This window comes from Leucoraja erinacea, chromosome 6 (assembly GCF_028641065.1).
Source record: "Leucoraja erinacea ecotype New England chromosome 6, Leri_hhj_1, whole genome shotgun sequence".
In the NCBI taxonomy this organism is placed as follows: Eukaryota; Metazoa; Chordata; class Chondrichthyes; order Rajiformes; family Rajidae; genus Leucoraja; species Leucoraja erinaceus.
The window spans coordinates 24,860,461-24,880,277 of record NC_073382.1 but is presented as its reverse complement, the minus strand read 5'-3'; the positions used below and the strand labels follow the sequence as shown (position 1 = coordinate 24,880,277).

Sequence of the window (19,817 nt, the reverse complement as noted above, 5' to 3'; positions counted from 1 at the left end):
TCTTACCACAATTACTATACCTATTTCAGTCTATACCGGTATATATACCAAAATATTTTTTTTTTAAATTAGACTCTAACATTACAAATTATATTTGGGACTATAAATCACATAGAATCACAAAAAAAACACTTATGTAAACCAAAAGAGGTCGGGGGACTTTCACTTCCGAATTTTATGTATTATTACTGGGCAGTGCATATTAAGAATATGATTTATTGGTTGGATAGTTCTACACAACAGACAGAATGGATAAAAATGGAGAAGGAGGATTGTCATCCTTGTAATATAGGAACGATCCTCTTTTCCCCCAAAAAACTGAATAACACAATATATAAGAAGAACCCAATTATATATGGTACAATAAGAATTTGGAAACAAATAAAATTATCTTTAAAATTAAGAAATCTATCACTGTTAATGCCAATTGCGAATAACCCTTTATTTAAACCATCTCTTATTGATAAGACATATAACCAATGGGAAAGTCTCGGAATTAGAAGGATCAGGGATATGTACGAAATAGGAAACCTACTATCATTCCAACAACTACAATTAAAATTTAAATTGAAAAACAACCAATATTTTAAATATCTTCAGATTTGCGACTTTGTGAAAAAATATATACAAGGATATCAAAAAGTAACTCCTGACTTATTGGAAGAAGCAATGAATATTGAAGCTGACTCACAAAAATTAATATCCTATTTATATAATAGTATTCTAAATATAGACCTACCATCGACAGAGGTACTTAGAGAAGAGTGGGAACGGGAATTAATGATAAAAATTACGAAGGTTAAATGGGAAAAATACCTGATATATATTCACAAATGTTCAATTAATGTAAGACATAATCTAATACAATTTAAAATTGTACATAGATTATATTATTCAAAAACAAGATTGAACAAATTTTATCCAAATATATCCGCCACTTGTGATAAATGTTTAGCCCAAAAGGCAACTATAACACACTCCTTAGTTTCCTGCATAAAACTTTATAGATTTTGGAATGATATTTTTGAAATACTTACAAAATTATTCAAGACAAGAATGGAACCTAATACTGAAATGATTATATTTGGTGTAATGGAAGATGGGAATAAATTGAACGCGTCTCAAAATCTATTCCTTAATTATGGTTTAATAATAGCAAAAAAATTAATACTTAAATTTTGGAAGGGTACATCAATACCAACGCTTAAAATGTGGATTGCAAGTATGTTGGACACCGCTCATCTTGAGGAAATGCGATTCCTCCTAATGGATAAATCAGACCAATTCATAACGAGTTGGTCTCCATTCGTCGTTTTTTTGGAATCATATGGTGCAACACAATTGTAAAAAAATAACTGTTTCAGGACTGGACGAGGGTTGGTCAAGACTATAAATAATGATCTCCTTTTCTTTTCACTATTTTCTCTCTCAACTTTCTTCATTTACTCGTTTTCTTTCTTCACACACTATATATTTCACATTTTTCTATCCTTTACTATCTAACTTCTTTTTCTTATTCTCATCTTTTTTCAATGTAACAAAAAAAAAAGAAGTTGTACATAAAATGTATTATGAAAATATATATTAGGCACTTTGGTGCCATATGACTGTGCTTACTTCTAATAAAATAAAATATAAAAAAAAAATAAAAAAATAAAATAAATAAAAAAAACATCGGCCGATGGAAGGGAGCGAGAATTCCAGCTAAGTGACCAATGTAGACACTCAACTGTCCTCGGTCCTCTTCCCTGAACAACAGAATTACATTGCCTTAAATAGTTTTTTTTTGTCCCCTTAGCACATTCCACAGACATTAGTCATGGTCAGAGGTACAGGAAAAGGTTTCCACAGAATGCATCACATCAAAGGCCTTTTGTTTACATGGTACAAGATATACTAAAAACATTGGCCATTTGCTTTAGGTCATTTTATCTCCAAAGAGATCACCCTAGCTCTTTTCGCTGCTTCCTCTCTGTCACTTGGTCCCTCATAAACATAGGCCATTTGTTTACAAAGATGTGACTAGCTATTTCTCTCTTCCTTTATTGCCTCCTCCCCCATAAACATTGGTCATTTGGTTTATGGCATCTTACTTCAAAGATGTGACTAGCTATGTCTCTCTTCCTCTCTGTCACTTCCTCACTTGGGAGACAATGTTATAGGATTTATTATCTCACACACCGCAACCTGAGGCAAACCTAATTTGAGACTAAATATAAGCTGTAAGCTAGCCCAGAAGCCAATTTAATATCTTCTTATATTTTTAACTAAAATTCAGCTTCATCAGGGGTGCCACCAATTCCATCTCCAGCTGTGGAGGTAGATGGACTGCTCAGGAGGCATCATTATTACTAACACTGGGCATAAACTACCTGGAAATGTTGGGTGCATTCTATGGCCTAAAGTCATATTGTACTGGGTCATATCACCAGCATGTTAGACTACAGATTGACAATACCACCCTGGTAGCATATATCAACCACATGGGTGGAAACAAATCGACATCATGTGATAATCTGGCTAATACAATTTGGCAGTGGTGTATCCAGAGAGATATTTGGAAATCAGCTACTTACCTACCAGGTAAACTAAATTTAGTGGCAGGCACCAGGTCACGCAAATTTAATGAAAACACCAAATGGATGTTGAATAAAAAGTATTTGCTGATATTACGGCACGATATGGAACACTAGATATTGATCTATTCACATCCAGGCTTAATCACCAGTTATCAAATTATGTTTCATGGGAACCAGACCCTGGGGCAGCGGCGACAGATGCATTTTCGCTGCATTGGGGGGAAATTGTTTATTTATGCATTCCCTCCTTTCTGCCTCATCAGTCGGGTATTAAGGAAAATACAGCAGGACTCTGCGTCTGGTATTTTGGTAGTACCCGATTGGCCTACTGAACCATGGTTCCCAGTGATAATGAACATGGTATTAGAACCATGTATCACCATCCCGAATAGACCAGACTTGTTGGTTCATCCCATAACAAGGGATAGCCACCCATGCCATAACTATTTGAATTTATTAATTTGTAGAGTTTAAAAATACCTCTACTACAGCTGGGACTGACGGACCGAACAGTGAACATGATTTCGGCGGCCCAAAGACAGTCCACCAAAAAACAGTATCTGGTCTATATCAGGAAGTGGGAGATGTATTATAACAAAAACAGAATCACCTACAGAGATATGAACATCCCGTCTGTTCTGGATTACCTGGCAGGCCTCCATTATGATGAGGGGCTCAGTTATAGTGCCATCAACTGCCCCAGAAGTGTCTTATCGACTTATCTATGGCAAGGAACAGAGCGTCACTCTGTTGGAACTCAACCACTGGTAACAAAACATATGAGGGGAATTTTTAATACCAATCCCCCAAGAACCAGGTACTCCCAAATATGGGATGTGAGTATTGTCCTGAAGATGCTCAGGAATTGGTCTCCAGCAACAGCTCTGTCCCTACATAGACTGACATTAAAAACAGTCATGCTAATGGCATTGGTCACGGCACAAAGGGTACAGTCATTACATAAATTAAGACTGGACAACATGACTTCTTCATCTGAAAACATTACGTTTCATATTTATGAATTAGTGAAACAGAACAGACAGGGATCAGCGGGCCTCAATATCGAATTTAGGTCTTACCTAACAGATGATCGTCTCTGTATAGTAAAACATTTGTCGTTATATATGGAGAAAACAAAAATCATCAGAGACAATGAGAAGGCACTTTTAGTCAGCCATAAGCAACCACACAAAAGAGTGTCGGTCCAGACCATCTCAAGATGGCTGAAACAGGTTCTAACACAGGCTGGGGTGGATACTAATATTATAAATCTCATTCCACCAGGGCTGCAGCTACATCAGCAGCTATGCAGTTGGATGTACCAATGGACCAAATCCTCAAGGCAGCAGGATGGTCAGGGGAAAAAACATTCCAACTATTTTATCATAAACCAGTCATTAAACCTGGAACATTTGCAGAAACAATTTAAGTTCTGTAATTTAATTACCCCATAAATAGGGGCTATAATTTGTGTTAATCAATTCATGGATTTCAATGTCGGATTCATGTCTAAAATATGTTGACACAATTCCTCCTACAGTCATTAAAGCAGATGTGATGCATGGACTCGTTTCCACGGCATGAAATCACAGAGCTTTGAAATCTTCACGTAGTCACTCACGTGACTCCGAAGTAAAATAGTAAGATTAAACGAGAACGTACCAGTTTGAAGTTTGATCATTATTTTATGAGGAGTACGTTGAGGGAATACGTGCCCTCCACTCCCACCCATGATCATATACTCAACTGGTATTTCTTTCTCTAATCTTACTATGTTTAAGTCATTACAGTTATCTGTGATTTCACACCGCTGCTTTGAAGAATGACACGCATGCATCCTGGCGGGGTTCTTCACATATTCCCTCAACGTACACCTAATAAAATAATGATCAAACTTCGAACTGGTAAGCTCGTTTAATCTTACTGTTTATGTTTATTCCTCATATCAGGTTGCCCACAATATTATAGTAGTAAACCACCTACCCTGAATTCAAAATGTGTGTTGTGTAGGTTGAATAATTTGAATGTGTAGTCAAATGAATACCGCCAATTATGGAACGTTTGCCATTTCAGCATCTATAAAAATATTGGATTGTGTTAGGGTCAGCCGGTGGATGTAGAAACCGTGACAAAGAAAAGCACCTGGAATACAAACGTACAAATTAGGAGCATGAGTAGCCATTGGCATCCTGGAGCCTGCTTCTCCATTCAATATATTCATGACTAATTTGATTGCAACCTGAATTTTTAATTCCCATCTACCCACCATAAGCCTTCACCCTCTTGTTTATCAAGTATCCAGCTATATCTGCCTTAAAGGTACTCAGATGTTCTACTTCTACTTCTACTGCCTTTCAAGGAGGAGAGTTCCAAAGACTCATGAAATTTTGAGAGAAGATATTTTACTTTCAGTCTTAAAAGGGTGTTCCCATTTTGGTGGTCCGTTTCACAGAATGTTGCATCATCCACGATTGTTAGGAAGTCTTGAGTTGTTCCAAAAAAAGCTAAGGCTGAGGTCACTTGGGCAGAGTCAGCTCGACTGCAAAAGCAGTTTGAAGGTTTAACTGTCTAAATTTCACTGAAAAGCATAAGGGAGTAAGAATCCACTTGAGCAGAACTCACATTGCCACATAACAGAACTTTCATTGCCACATATCATCCAATAGACAATGCAGGAAATCTCAGTCACCATCTATTGAGCATATGTCCTTCTCTTCTGGAACTTGCAATTGAGGTAGATTTCTCATATGTTCTTTTGCAAGAACTAGCTCACATTGGTTCCTGCAAATACAGACAAAAATACATACAGTTTAGCTTTACGAATGCCATCAGCAATTTCACTTCCCTTTTCTACTAATGAAAATAGATCATGGTAGATCTGAGTGACAAATGCTGACATGAACATCAATAAGGAACAACACTGTGTTAATCAAAAGTATCCAAAATAAGGGATAAATACAGAAAGTGGTGGACATACAAAATGGCATTAACACAAGAAAAATAGAGCTAATGTTTCAGGTTCATGATTCTTCATTCAAGTTCACTTGAAACATCATCAACCTAAATCTTTAACTGTTTTTCTCTTTTTACAAACGATGTCCGACCTGTTGAGTATTCCCAGCATTTTACTGCATTATTTTTGATTCTCAAAGGAAGGGACCAGTTTTCCCATTGAGGATCTGCTTTATTATGAAGATGGAATTTGAAGAATTCTTCATTCATTCCAAAATAACTTTGGAGCCTTCAAATTTCTTAGAAAGTTCTGAAAAAATCTTTGCACATGCTAGTTATGAAGGCTGCAGGCACCATGGATACATATTGGACATCTATAATGCAGAGACCCAGACATTAATGCATGGTAGAGATATTACATTTATTATCTGCTTCATTTGCTCAGAAGCCAAGATATATTAGATATGAAGGCATGCTACTGAAATTCATTTGGTTTAACGTTTTAATTGATGGTAGGACGCTGCAAGGTGACGTGGATAGGCTGGGTAAGTGGGCAATGGCAGATGCAGTATAATGTGGATAAATGTGAGGTTATCCACTTTGGTGGCAAAAACAGGAAAGCAGAGTATTATCTAAATGGTGCCCGATTAGGAAAAGGGGAGATGCAACGAGACCTGGGTGTCATGGCACACCAGTTATTGAAAGTAGGCATGCAGGTGCAGCAGGCAGTGAAGAAAGCGAATGGTATGTTAGCATTCATAGCAAAAAGATTTGAGTATAGGAGCAGGGAGGTTCTACTGCAGTTGTACAGGGTCTTGGTGAGACCACACCTGGAGTATTGCATACAGTTTTGGTCTCCAAATCTGAGGAAGGACATTATTGCCATAGAGGGAGTGCAGAGAAGGTTCACCAGACTGATTCCTGGGATTTCAGGACTTTCATATGAAGAAAGACTGGATAGACTCGGCTTCTACTCGCTAGAATTTAGGAGATTGAGGGGGAATCTTATAGAAACTTACACAATTCTTAATGGGTTGAACAGGCAGGATGCAGGAAGATTGTTCCTGATGTTGGGGAAGTCCAGGACAAGGGGTCACACCTTAAGGATAGAGGGGAAATCCTTTAGGCCCGAGATGAGAAAAACTTTTTTCAATGAGTGTGGTGAATCTCTGGAACTCTCTGCATCTATTTTCTATGTTTTTATGTTTCTCTGTGCACTTCTAAACCCTCTAAACCCCCTCTACACCCTCTAAACTCCATCTAAACCCCTCTAAACCACTTCTAAACCCCTCTAAACTCCCGCTAAATCCTTTTAAACCCCCTCTAAACCCATTTTAACCCCCTGAAAACCCATGTAATCCCCTCTAAACCACCTCTAAACCTCTCTAAACGCATCTAAACCCCTCTAAACCTACTCTAAACCCCTTTAAAGTCCACAAAACACTTCTAAACCCATTCCAACCCGCTCTAAACCCCCTGTAACCCACTGTAAACCCCTCTAAACCCCTCTTAACCCCTATAAACTCCTCTTAACCCAACTGAATCCCCTGGAAATCCCTCAAAACCCCTCTAAACCCCCTCTAAACTCCTTCTAAACCCTTCTAAATTCCTCTAAACCACATCCAAACCACCTCTAAACCCCTCGAAACTCCTCTCAACCCCTCAAAACCCATTCCCAAATGCTCAAAACCCCTATAAACCCCTCTAATTCCTCTAAACCCACTCTAAACGCCCTGTAAACCCATGTAAACCCATCTAAACCCCTCTAAATGCCATCTAAACCCCTCTAAAACTATATCACCCCCTCTACATCCCTCTAAGCCCCCTCCAGACCACTCTAAAGCCCTCTAATCCCCACTATACACATTCTAAACTCCCGAATACCCCATCTACAGCCATATACACCCCTCTAAACCCCTCAAAACCACTCTGAACACCCACTAAACCAGTCTACAACCGTCAAAACCGCTGTAAACCTCCCTCAAAACCACTTTAAATCCATCTACCCCTCTAAGCACCGTTAAACCCCCTCTAAACTCCTCTAAACCCCCTCTAAATTTCACAAACCCCTCTAACCCCTCAAAACCCCTCTAAATCCCTCTAAATCACTCGAAACACCTCTAAACCCCCTTTAAACCCCTCTAATCCCCTTTAAACCCCTCTAATCCCTCTAAACTCCTCTTAATCTCTGGAATTCTCTGCCATCTCATGAATTCTCTGCCACGGAAGGTAGTTGAGGCCAGTTCATTGGCTATATTTAAGAGGGAGTTAGATTTGGCCCTTGTGGCTAAAGAGATCAAGGGGTATGGAGAGAAGGCAGGTACAGGATACTGAGTTGGATGATCAGCCATGATCATATTGAATGGCGGTGCAGGCTTGAAGGGCAGAATGGCCTACTCCTGCACCTATTTTCTATGTTTCTATACAGTATGTTTTCCTTCATGAGTTGTTACATTGAGTATAAGAAGCCACGATGCAGTTTTATTTCACTTTGGTTAGGCGACATTTAGAGTAATGCACACAGTTCCGATACAGAAGGGATGTGAAGGCTTTGGAAAGGGTGCAAAGAAAGTTTACCAGAATGCTGTATAGGAACAAACTGTACATGTTGGTTTACACCAAAGATAGACACAAAATGCTGGAGTAACTCAGCGGGGCAGGCAGCATCACTGGAGAGAAGGAATGGGTGACCTTTCGAGTTGAGACCCACTCTTCAGACTCAGACTTTCCCAGAATGATACCTGGATTAGGTGATATTAGCTACAAAGAGAGGCTGGACAGACTTGAATTGTTTTCTCTGGATCGCTGGCATTTGTTGAGATAGAAGTATATAAAATTATAAGAGGCATAGATAGGGTAGACAGACTAAAAAAAATTCCTAGGATAGAAATATTAAATACTCGAGGGAATAGCTTGAAGGTGAGGGCATAGCTTAAAGAATATGTGTGAAGCATTTTTTTACCTACAGTAGATGGTGGTGGTGCCTGGAACATGCTGCCATGGATGGTGGTGGAGGCAGCCATGATATTGTTGTTTAAGGTTTGTGGATAGGCACATGAATATACAGGGAATGGATGGATATGGATTATGCGCAGTCAGATGAGAGTTAATCTTGGCATCATGTTCAACACAGACGTTGCAGGATAAAGAGCCTATTCTTATGTTGTCCTGTTCAATGTTCTAATGGAATACAATGTGGAGAAATGTGATGTAATCCATTTTGGTGGTAAATAGATTATTTTTTTAATGAAATGTGAGAAGCCATTAATGATTGATATTAGTTGGAATGCATGTGAACCACATAAATTTAACAAACAGGTGCAGCAAGCAATTAGGAAAGTAAATGGATTGTATTTCTTTATTGCTGGGGGAACTGGAGTATAAAAGGATAAATCAATCTTGGTTATTTGCAGTAAACAGATGTTAAGGTTGCATCCTCACATTGCACAGACTTCCAGAATTTGGCCCCATTAAAGTGAATATTGTAAACAATGCAACCTGCAGATGTTCATACAGATAGGCACAAATAAGATCTAAGTCACATTTGCTGAGAATGCACCTTTAGTTTTTGGAGATACAGAGCGGAAATAGGCCCTTCAGCCCACCGAGTCCACGCCAACCAGCGATCCCCGCACATTAACACAAGCTTACACAAACAAGGGACAATTTACACTTATACCAAGTATACAAACCCAAGCCAATTAACCTACAAACCTGTAAATCTTTGGAGTGTGGGAGGAAACCAAAGATCTCAGAGAAAACTCATGCGGTCACGGGGAGAACGTGCAAGCTCCGTACAGACAACATCCGTATTCGGAATCGAACCCAGTTCTCTGGTGCTGCAAGCACTGTAAGGCAGCAACTCTACCACTGTGCTACCATGCCACCCTGAGGTACCTGGAATGCTATGTATAGGTTTTGTTTTAATTTTTGCCACAAATACCGAGATATATCGAAAAGCTTTGTTTTGGGCAAGACCAGCCTCACGCAAGGGAGATACACGTGGCGGCATAATCAGGTACTAAAAAGCCTGGCATCAGCCCTTGAGAACAGGCGGTGTGCGACCAACTCCTTGCCTCCGAGAGCAAGCAACCCCCCCCGCCTAAGGGCAACAACCTTTGTCCGAGAAGGACAGAAAACACATCCTTCCATGTCAGAAGAAGGAAACCTATGCATGGAAATAGAGACAAATAGGACAAAGTTTTTTCCACCTGACAGGGTCCACAGAATATTGTTTTCAGCATTGTAGACTGCTTACATCATAGAGCTCACAGTTCCCCACAGAGAAGCTGCGCTACACAGAGCTTGCCAATGTCAAGTCTATCCAGTTGAAGTGGGATGATTTGATGCGTCGGACTGTGAAACCTACGGTTATAAAAGGATCATTCAGAAGCCTGATAACAGTGGGGAAGAAGATGATCCTGAGTCTGGTGTTGCACACTTTCAAGCTTCTGTTCTTCTTTCTCATTGTGGAAGAGAGGGGAGAAGACCCAGTAAAGGGGCCTACTGATGATGTGTGGACTGAAGGTTACACAGGGCCAAGATATGTGTTCACCCCCCCGCCCCCCACCGATGTTTACCACTCTTAACGGATGCTTTTCTGATTGGCACAAGCAGTCCTGTTTATTCTTCATATCAGACCCAAGCACATTTCAGCAAACATAGAGCAATTCAGGGTAAAGTGCTGTTCAGCCGCACACAAACTCCAAGCATGTGATTAAAACCTAGCATATAAAAGGATCATTCAGAAGCCTGATAACAGTGGGGAAGAAGATGATCCTGAGTCTGGTGTTGCACAAAACTTCTGTTCTTCTTTCTCATTCAGTAATAAATGTTAGCTGCTTTTCTGAGCAATATTCAAAACATTTCAGCAACAAGGCAATAAAAGTGCAAGTATTAAAAATACAATTAAAAACAGTCATTAAAAATATATTGGAAATAAAAACAAGCTAAAATAGAATAAAACAAGTATAAAATACAAGAATAAAAGTTACAGCGCAATGTAAGAAATGAATAAATATTTAATTTAATTAAAAGCAGTGTCAAACAGAAAAGTCTTCAGCCCCGATTTAAAAGAACTGAGAGTTGGAGCGGACCTGCAATTTTCTGGAAATTTTTGTTAAAAACTAAATGTTTAGTTCTCACTCTGGGGACAGAAAGCAGACCTGCCCCAGATGACCTCAGAGGTCTGGATAGTTCAAATGTAGCAGAAGGTCAGAAATGTATTTTGGCCCTAGACCGTTCAGTGCTTTATAAACCAACAGTAATATTTTGAAATCAATTCTTCGACAGACTGGAAGCCAGTGTAAAGACCTAAAAACTGGAGTGATGTGATCCACTTTCTTGGTCTTAGAGAGGACTCGAGCAGCAGCATTTTTAATCAGTTGCAGCTGCCTAATCAATTTTTTAGGGAGACAGCATTACAGTAGTCAAGTGAAGTTAAATGTATGGGCAAGTTTTTCCAAATCTTGTTGAACCATAAATCCTTTAACCCTTGATATATTCTTAAGGTTATAGTAGGCTGACATTGTAATTGTCTTAAAGTGGCTTAAAATTCAGGTCTGAGTCCATGATTACACCAAGAGTTCTGGCTTTGTCCATGGTTTTTAACATTGCCGATTGAAGCTGAGCACTGACTTTTTATCGTTCCTCTTTGGCTCCATAAACAACAACCTCAGTTTTGTCTTCATTAAATTGAAGAAAGTTTTGGCACATCCAATCATTGATTTGTTCGATGCACTTACTCAGTATTCGTATTAGACCATAGTCCCCTGGTGATATGGTTATGTAAATTTGTGTGTCGTCTGCATAATTATGGTAATTTATTTTGTTGTTTTCCATAATCTGAGATTGGACCCCTGGGGAACTACACATGTCATATTTGTCCGCTCGGATGTGTAATTCTCTAGAGACACAAAGTAGTCCCTGTTCTTTAAGTAGGATTCAAACCAGTTTAGTACTGTGCCAGAAAGTCCAACCCAGTTGTCCTATCAGTCTAGTAATATGTAAAGTAAGTAAAGTAAACTTTATTGTCAATTCAAATAATGCAACAAGTAGTTACACACAGTTAAACACAGAGGATTGAAATTGCGTTTCCCCATACTCCAAATGTGCAAGTAATATTTATAACACAGACAGACTATATACCAATAAAAATAGACAGGACATATACATTATATAAAATATAAGTGCAAATAGCATACTGCAGACTTTGAATTAAATTTATTTTTATTTTGACAGTCAATTGGTCTTAGTTTGTGTAATGTTCATGGAATTTTCTTCAGTGTGTTGAGTAGTCTGATAGCCTGAGGGCAAAAGCTGTTTTTGAATCTGGTGGTTTTGCTCCGCATGCTGCAGTAGCGCTTGCCGGATGGTAGGAGGGTGAACAGTTTGTGTGCTGGGTGGGTGGTGTCTTTGATGACATTGGTTGCTCTCTTGCAACAGCGAGATGGGAATAAGTCCTGGATTGCTGGTTGGGGTGATCTGGTGATCTTCTCTGCTGTCCTCACCACTCTCTGTAGTGCCTTCTGGTCAGCAGCAGAGCAACTGCCATACCAGACTGCGAGACTGCTGGTAAGAATGCTCTCAATGGCACCCCTGTAAAAAGTGGTGAGGGCAGAAGGGGGGAGGTCAGCTCTCCTCATCCGTCGAAGGAAGTGGAGGCGTTGCTTTGCTTTCTTGACTATGGAGATGGTGTTGGTGGACCATGTCTGGTCATCTGTGATGTGCACTCCCAGGAACTTGGTGCTTTTCACAGACTGCACTGCACTGCCATTGATGGTGAGTGGGGTGTGTGCTGTCTGTTTCCTCCTGAAGTCCACAGTTATTTCTTTTGTTTTATTGACATTGAGTTGAAGGTTATTGATGTCACACCAGTTGATGAGTTGTTGTACCTCCTTTCTGTAGGCTGTCGTCATCGTGGCTGATGAGACCCACCACTGTTGTGTCATCTGCGAAATTGATGATGTGGTTCGAATTATGTTTGGCACAACAGTCATGTGGTCGACCATGTCAAATGCAGCACTGAGATCACTAAGACTGAAATTTCGCCACTGTCTGTATTTAAGTGGATGTCATTGAAGACCTTAACAAGAGCAGTCTCAGTGCTGTGGTGTGGTCGAAAAACTTGACTGGAGGACATCAAAATAGTTGTTTAGTGACAAAAAGTTGTTAAGCTGTTGAAAAACAGCGTTTTCAATGATTTTACTTAAAAATGGAAGGTTTGATATGGGCCTGTAATTGCACATTACTTCTTTTTTAAGAGTGGCTCGATGACTGCAGTTTTCAGGGCTTTTGGGAAGACACTTGAGAGAAGAGACGTGTTTACGATTTGTAGAAGATCTGCGGCCAAATAATTTGAAACATTTTTGAAAAAGCCTGTTGGCAGAATATCAAGGCTGCAGGAGGAGGATTTCAGATGCTGTATAATGTCCTCCAGGTTTTTATGGTTGATTGCACAAAATTGTGCCATGGCATTTGTATTGGTTTTACGTGGACACACGAACGACACACATCCTGTACCTGATATGGAGGCACTGACTGCTTATCTAATTAATTGCAGGCCCTGGTAGGAAGTTCAGTGGCTACTGACACAGGAGGGTTTGTTAGCCTGTCGACAGTAGCAAACAAAGCATTATTATTGTTTTTGGTGATGATGTCAGAGAAGAAGGACCGCCTTGTATTTCTCAGCTCCAAGCCATAAATGCGAAGTCTCTCCCTATAGATGTCATAGTGAACCTGGAGATTTGTTTTCCCCACCTGCGTTCAACTTTTCAACACTCTTTTTTCTGTTCTTACCAGCGTGGCATTTCTCCATGGAGATCTTTTCTTACCAGAGACAGCCTTCAACTTAGTGGGTGCAATGGCATCAATAACATTCGTAATTTTAGAATTGAAATGATCCACAAGCTCATTGACTGAGACCCAAGAGGGGGCGGGTGTGGAAGGGAAAAGCTGAATAAATGTTTCACTGGTGTTTTCAGTGATATACCATTTAGTGACTTATCTCTTTTTGAACATTTGTGTGCATGGAGATAGTGCTGTCAAAGAAAACACAGGAATGATCAGAGAGAGCAACATCAGTCACCACAACCTTGGAAATGTTCAGACCCTTGGAGATAATTAAGTCCCGAGTGTGCCCCTTGTTGTGAGTGGTCTCCGTCACATGCCGAGTCAGTCCGTAGTTATCAAGAACACTATACAGTTCTTTAGTCCCTCTGTCCTGGGGGTTGTCAACATGAATGTTAAAATCACCAACAGTAACTACAAAATCAAAATCAATACAGATTATAGACAGCAGTTCAGTAAAAACTCGTCAAAGAAGCTTGCACAGTATTCAGGTGGCCTGTAGAAATTTGGGAACATAGTTCCTCAAGAGGATTAACTCAGCAGAAAAACCACATATTCAGAAGAAACAACATTTTCAAAAGATATCTGCTTGCATTGGAGTGAGTCATTTAACATTATGGCAACCCCACCTCCTTTCTTATGCACTCTAGCCTTACTCATAAAACTGAAGTTGGGAGGGGTTGACTCGATAAGAACAACTGCACTGTTATTTTGGTCCAGCCAAGTTTCAGCTAAAAACATAAAATCAAGATTATACTTAATAGTGAAATCGTTGATTAAAAAAGATTTTCCTGCCAAAGACCTGACATTTGATAAAGATAGTTTAGTGTGTTAAAAGCATTATCTGTCCCATTTTTTTGGGACAGGCTGTGGCTCTCAAGGAATGAATGCTAAATGTGATAAATTTGCAGTTGAGTGCTTCTTGTTTCTTAGCGGATTCACCATTCCTTTGCTATTACCTATCAAGACAGAAATTGAGGAAGCTTTTGGTACACAAGGCCCCGGCTTGTCCCGAAAAGAGTCATGAGTGCCATTAGCCATGCAGGCTGCATGAAGTATAGATGGAGTATACTCGGGGGTGGCACTAAACAAGTTAAAGTCTGACGCAGGATGGTAAAAAGTAACAAAAAAAACGATGAAGAGGTGGATAAAAGGAGAATTGTATGCAACATTACAGAGGGACGGGATGGTAAAGAGGGTCAATGCAGGTAAATGAAGTAGTGATGAAATCTTGGGGGCATTTAAGAACTGGTGGGGCCCAGAGATCTTCAAGTCTTGTAGAATTCTGAAAGATCATGGTATGATGCACATTCACAGAAACACTGGTTTCCTAATCTAATTATTCATTGAGCCTTCTGCTATTGCAAGGAACTGGAACAAGAAACCATACTGCCTGAAGGAAACCCCTTGGATACTGTCTGAATAATAACCATTGCAACAATCTACCAGTGACATATTGTATTTAGGAGAAAAGAAAAAAATAGCAAACAGAACAACCAAGGTAAAAATAAAATGTTCTGCAAGGAATGCTTTTGTTCTAAAGGGAATTAATTAAAAATCTGCATAAAGCTAAGCACAATTAAGAGAGTTCTTATTATATCTACATAATTCCTGTCAAATTGTCACTGTCTACAGGAAAATTTCAAAAATCAATTTGGTAATTAATCAGTCAACTCTAGTTCATCAGTTCATAATCAGAATCATAATGTAGACATAAATGCTGGAGAAACTCAGTGGGTGAGGCAGCATCTATGGAGCGAAGGAATAGGGGACGTTTCGGGTCGAGACCCTTCTCAGTCTGTATCATAATCATAATAATACTTTATTAGCCAAGTATGGTTTGAAACACACGAGGGATTTGATTTGCCATACAGTCATACCAATAAAGAGCAACAAGCCACCCAAATAAATGTTTAACATGAACATCCACCACAGCGACTCCCTACATTCATCACTGTGATGGAAGACAAAAAAAAGTTCAATATTCTTCCCTTCTTTGTTCTCCCGCGGTCGGGGCACTCGAACCTTCCGTTGTCGGGGCGATCTTGGCTCCCGGAGCCGGTGGTCGAGCCCGCTGCATCGTTGTGATTAAGCTCCCGCATCTGGGGGTTATCAACTCCCCCGCGCCGGGTAATCTGACCCCGGGTCGGGGCTAGTCGAACCTTCTGCGACTTTGGAGCTTCCCGACATCAGCCTCTACCCAAGACTGCGAGCTCCTTGATGTTAAAATCCGCAGGCCGCAGTTGGAGTGTCAATCCCAGGCAAGGGAACGCAGACTCCGATGGGAAGTCAACGGCCCCGCGGTGGGCCTCAAAGTCAGTCTCGAGCAAGGCTGCTAGCTCCATGATGTTATGCCACAGTGCGACCAGAGATGCAATCCGGAAAACAATCGCATATCCTGCAAGGTAAGAGATTGAAAAAATGTTTCCCCCAACCCTCCCCCATCCCCCATCCCCCAAATAAAACAAACCAGAGAACAATAACACATACTATTAAAACACACTAAAAATAACAAAATAAGACGAAAAGACAGACAGAATGTTGGCGAGGCTCAAATCGCTACCCAGTTGTATGACTTATTAAAATAAGTCCACTATCAAACACAAATCACACCTCATGGTACGAGTTATAATAAAGCTTCGGTGACTTATTCAGCATGATGAATGCCAGATTAGCAGAGAGCTAATCAAGGCTAGAGATGAGAGCAAAGTACATTAATTGTCTCAATTATCCTTATTGCTGTAGGGCATGTGTCAAGTCATTCATTACACTCCGAAGGGAATGCTTCAAGATGGGTATTTTGCCTAACACAAAGGGTAGTGGGTGTATGGAACAAGCTGCCAGATGAGGTAGTCGAGGCTGGAACTATCCCAACGTTTAAGAAACTGTTAGAAAGGTACATGGATAGGACAGGTGTGGAGGGATATGGACCAAGCGCAGGCATGTGGGACTAGTGTATCTGTGCCATGTGGACAAGTTGGGCCGAAGGGCCTGTTTCCACACTTTATAACTCCATGACTCTCTATGACACTATCACTTGACTAGGCACTGAAACCTATAACTCAGTTGAGTCAAAAGACAATATACAATAAACAATAGGTGCAGGAATAGGCCATTCGAACATTCGAGCCAGCACCGCCATTCAATGTGATCATGGCTGACCATCCACAATCAGTACCCCGTTCCTGCCTTCTCCCCATATCCTCTGACTCCGCTATCTTTAAGAATCCCTCATCTGCCCCTCAGTTTGTACCAGCCAAAGCTGATATAACTAATGTGCCCCTCACTCATTTGAATGGGGTCACAGTCACTGAGTAAAACAGTGTGGTTATCTTTTTCTTCAATTTTTTAAAAAACATTTCATTTAATTTTTGGCACTTTTCAATTATTCAAGCCTATTTTAACTGAGATATTTAAAAACAATTCAAAGGCCTTTGACTACAAACAGGGTATCCAAAGGCCATTGCATCATTCAAGGATCTGCTGAGGCTAGTTACTAGTTGTGGCCTTCACCACTATGGAGGGCTAACGGAGAAGGAGATTCAGCTCAGCCAACTATCTTATTTGGATCAGGTTAAGTGGGTGAACCCTGCTCACATCAAGTTCAATAAGGAGGCTTGATCCAGGATGATCTGACCCAACATAACATTCATCAGCCACTTGCTTGGTCTATCTTTACTTTTCCAGAGAAACATTAGTCAACCTGTGAATGGATGCCCTCATCTCCCACAGTGGGAATGAAGGGTGATAAGAAGAGTCTATGCAGGAGATCAAACAATCCAACCATTCCTATATTATCTCTTGCGACAACAAACTAAGATGAGTGAAAATGTCAGCATCCACCTCTAGATGAGCCTTTTATGCAGCTTGCCACACAAATGGTCCATCTGACTTTTCCCTGCACGCAGACTAACAAAATGAAATGGCGGTGATATGGTCTACAGCTCCTGTTGGGAAATGCACAGCCCCTCTTTTATCGAATTTTTTTGGTTGGCTTAGTTCCTGACCATTGTTTCCATCATCTTCTTGGCCAAGATCATGATCTTTTGCAAAGGATCTGAACCATTTAAACAATGGTTTTATGCATTAACGTTTGGTGATTTCCACTGTAGATAAAGAAGGCTATCACATTTGCAAGCATAAAAACGGTTTCTCGACCCAAAGAATGCAGCCTGCTCCTTTACTTTGAAAGAAATACTACACCTCCCTAGCCCAATACATTTTGCCTATTTAAGCAAATATCCCATTGGCTTTTGTGTATGACCTTTGAACCAGGTTCCAATGCCCATTCAGTTAACACACTTTAGTTCATCACAATATTATTGGTGGTAGCCCACAAATGATCCATTGTATAGGTGAGTAACGGAAACTGATGGACATTGAAGGCAATGTGGGGAGAACAGCAAAATAAGGGATTAGTGTCAGATCAGTTTGAATGGTAGCACAGATTTGGGTAGGACGAAGGGCTTGTTTCCATGATAGATGGCTCAGTGACTTTAAATAATAAGTAAAAGCTTGCTGGCCAATTCAACAAGATCATAATTGATCGCTCAGCCTTAACTCCGCTTTCTTGTCTCTGACAGCCATAATCCTTCATTATGGTCAAAACCCTGCTAAGTCCCTGGTCTTTTAGCCTCTGGAACCAGTTTCTTCTTATTTTTCCTTCATAATTCTGAGCACCACTAATTAAATCTTGCCTTCATCGTTTTTCCTGGAAGGAGAAACTTCACAGCTGCACTGGTTACATGACAGAAGTCCTCCGTGCTAGTAAATTGTCTTTGCAGTGCCTTCAGGAGCCTGGTGCCTATAATAAGAAATAATACTCCAGCTGAGAACTACCCAGCAATTTATAAACATGAACTGGGAACATTAGAATGTAGCTGACCCCAGCACCCTGGAGGCTATGGGTTCCAGCCGGTTATACGTTTAGTCACAAACGTACAAACCAGACCCTGAGGGTGAGGGGCGTGGTGCGAGGACAACCTTTGACCTGCAGCGATCCAAAGCTTGCTTCAAATTTCCCAAACCCCCAAGTAGTTTTTTATAAGTTGCCAGCGATTCCAAGACTAATGTAAAGAATTCTCAGGGTTGTTGATAAATCCAGGGATGTTGATAACCCTATTCATATCCATTGCATGTTTGCTATGCACACCTTACATAAAAACCACAGAGTTCCTTCTTCTTTGTTAAGAGCTTCTTCATTGTCCTACTACTTTCAAGAATTTCTGCATGTAAACCATCAAATTACTCTGATTGCTAGATTCAAACAAGACAGGGTCGGATTTCCAGGAACGGCCAGTACAAACATGTTGGCAATGCCATAAGAGTTGAAGAACTTTATCTCACTTTGAAAGTATTTCAACAAAATTCAAGCTTGAAATATTATTTGTCCGCAAGATCTGAAATCAGCATGCGCGATTGCAGTTTTATTCACTTTGTCCAGTTGTTTGTCCTCTCTCCGCAGGCTGCCACAGTGGTGCAGTAGTTCGTGCTGCTGCATCACAACGCCAGTGACCTAGGTTCAATACTGACCTCAGGAGTTGTTTTGGATGGACTTTGTACGTTCCTCCTGTGAATAAGAGGAGGATCGAAACATGGACATGATCTGATCGCCTCTTACCTTAGAAGAACATTTACTGACTTAGTTATTATGCACAGCAGGAAGCCATTCAGCCCATCAGGCCCATAATAGCTTCAGTAGAGCAGCCCAACAGTCCCATCTCCCCTTTTCTTCATTCATGTACCCATACAGCTTATTCTCTCTCAAATGCCTATTAATTCCCTTCTGATCCTTTTCATCACTTACCTACAGTTTACAGTAGTAATCTGAGCAAAACCATCAATTTGCTGTTATTACATGTCAATCTAGAAACACCATTTAGAAAAGGTCCATGCACATTTGGAAACAGCCTGGGGCAGCTAGTAGAGTTACTATCTCATGCCACCAGTGAACTGTGTTCAGCTCCTGTCTGCAATGAAGTTTGCACATTCTCCCAGTGACTGCATATGTTTCCTCTGGGTACTGTGGTTTCCTCCTACATCTCAATGATGTGAAGGTTGGTTGGATAATTGGCCACTATAAATTGCTCCTAGTGTGGAGGTGAGTGATAGAATCTGGCTAGAATTTTTGAGAAACTGGAAAAAGATCAGTATGAAAATAGTTGCTTGACAGTCAGTGTGGGCACAGTGAGCCAAACCGCCTGTTTCTGAGGTGTAACTGTTCGAATCTATAATATCTTTAATCTTGTAAATAGCTTGTTCTAATGCTTTTGCAGCGATCCAATCGAAATGATGCATTTAGGGTTTGTTTGCAAAACTGCTGTACATTTTATCAATTTGGAGAAACAAGGAGAACACCTGGACCCTTCACCATCCTGCATACCAGTCTGAGCCTAGACTGGCTAGCGCCATTCAAAGCCTGTAAAGTTCAGCTGACAA

At 40.4% G+C, this 19,817-nt stretch overlaps 1 long non-coding RNA gene across 1 annotated transcript; it reads right to left on the bottom strand.

Moving 5' to 3' along the window:
• Window positions 1-4,975: 4,975 nt before the first annotated feature.
• On the bottom strand, window positions 4,976-19,336 carry LOC129697967 (uncharacterized). The gene is made up of 2 exons (XR_008723594.1): window positions 18,814-19,336; window positions 4,976-5,360 (listed from the first exon to the last, which is right to left on the bottom strand). It is a non-coding gene; the product is annotated as an uncharacterized LOC129697967 (long non-coding RNA).
• Window positions 19,337-19,817: the final 481 nt, after the last annotated feature.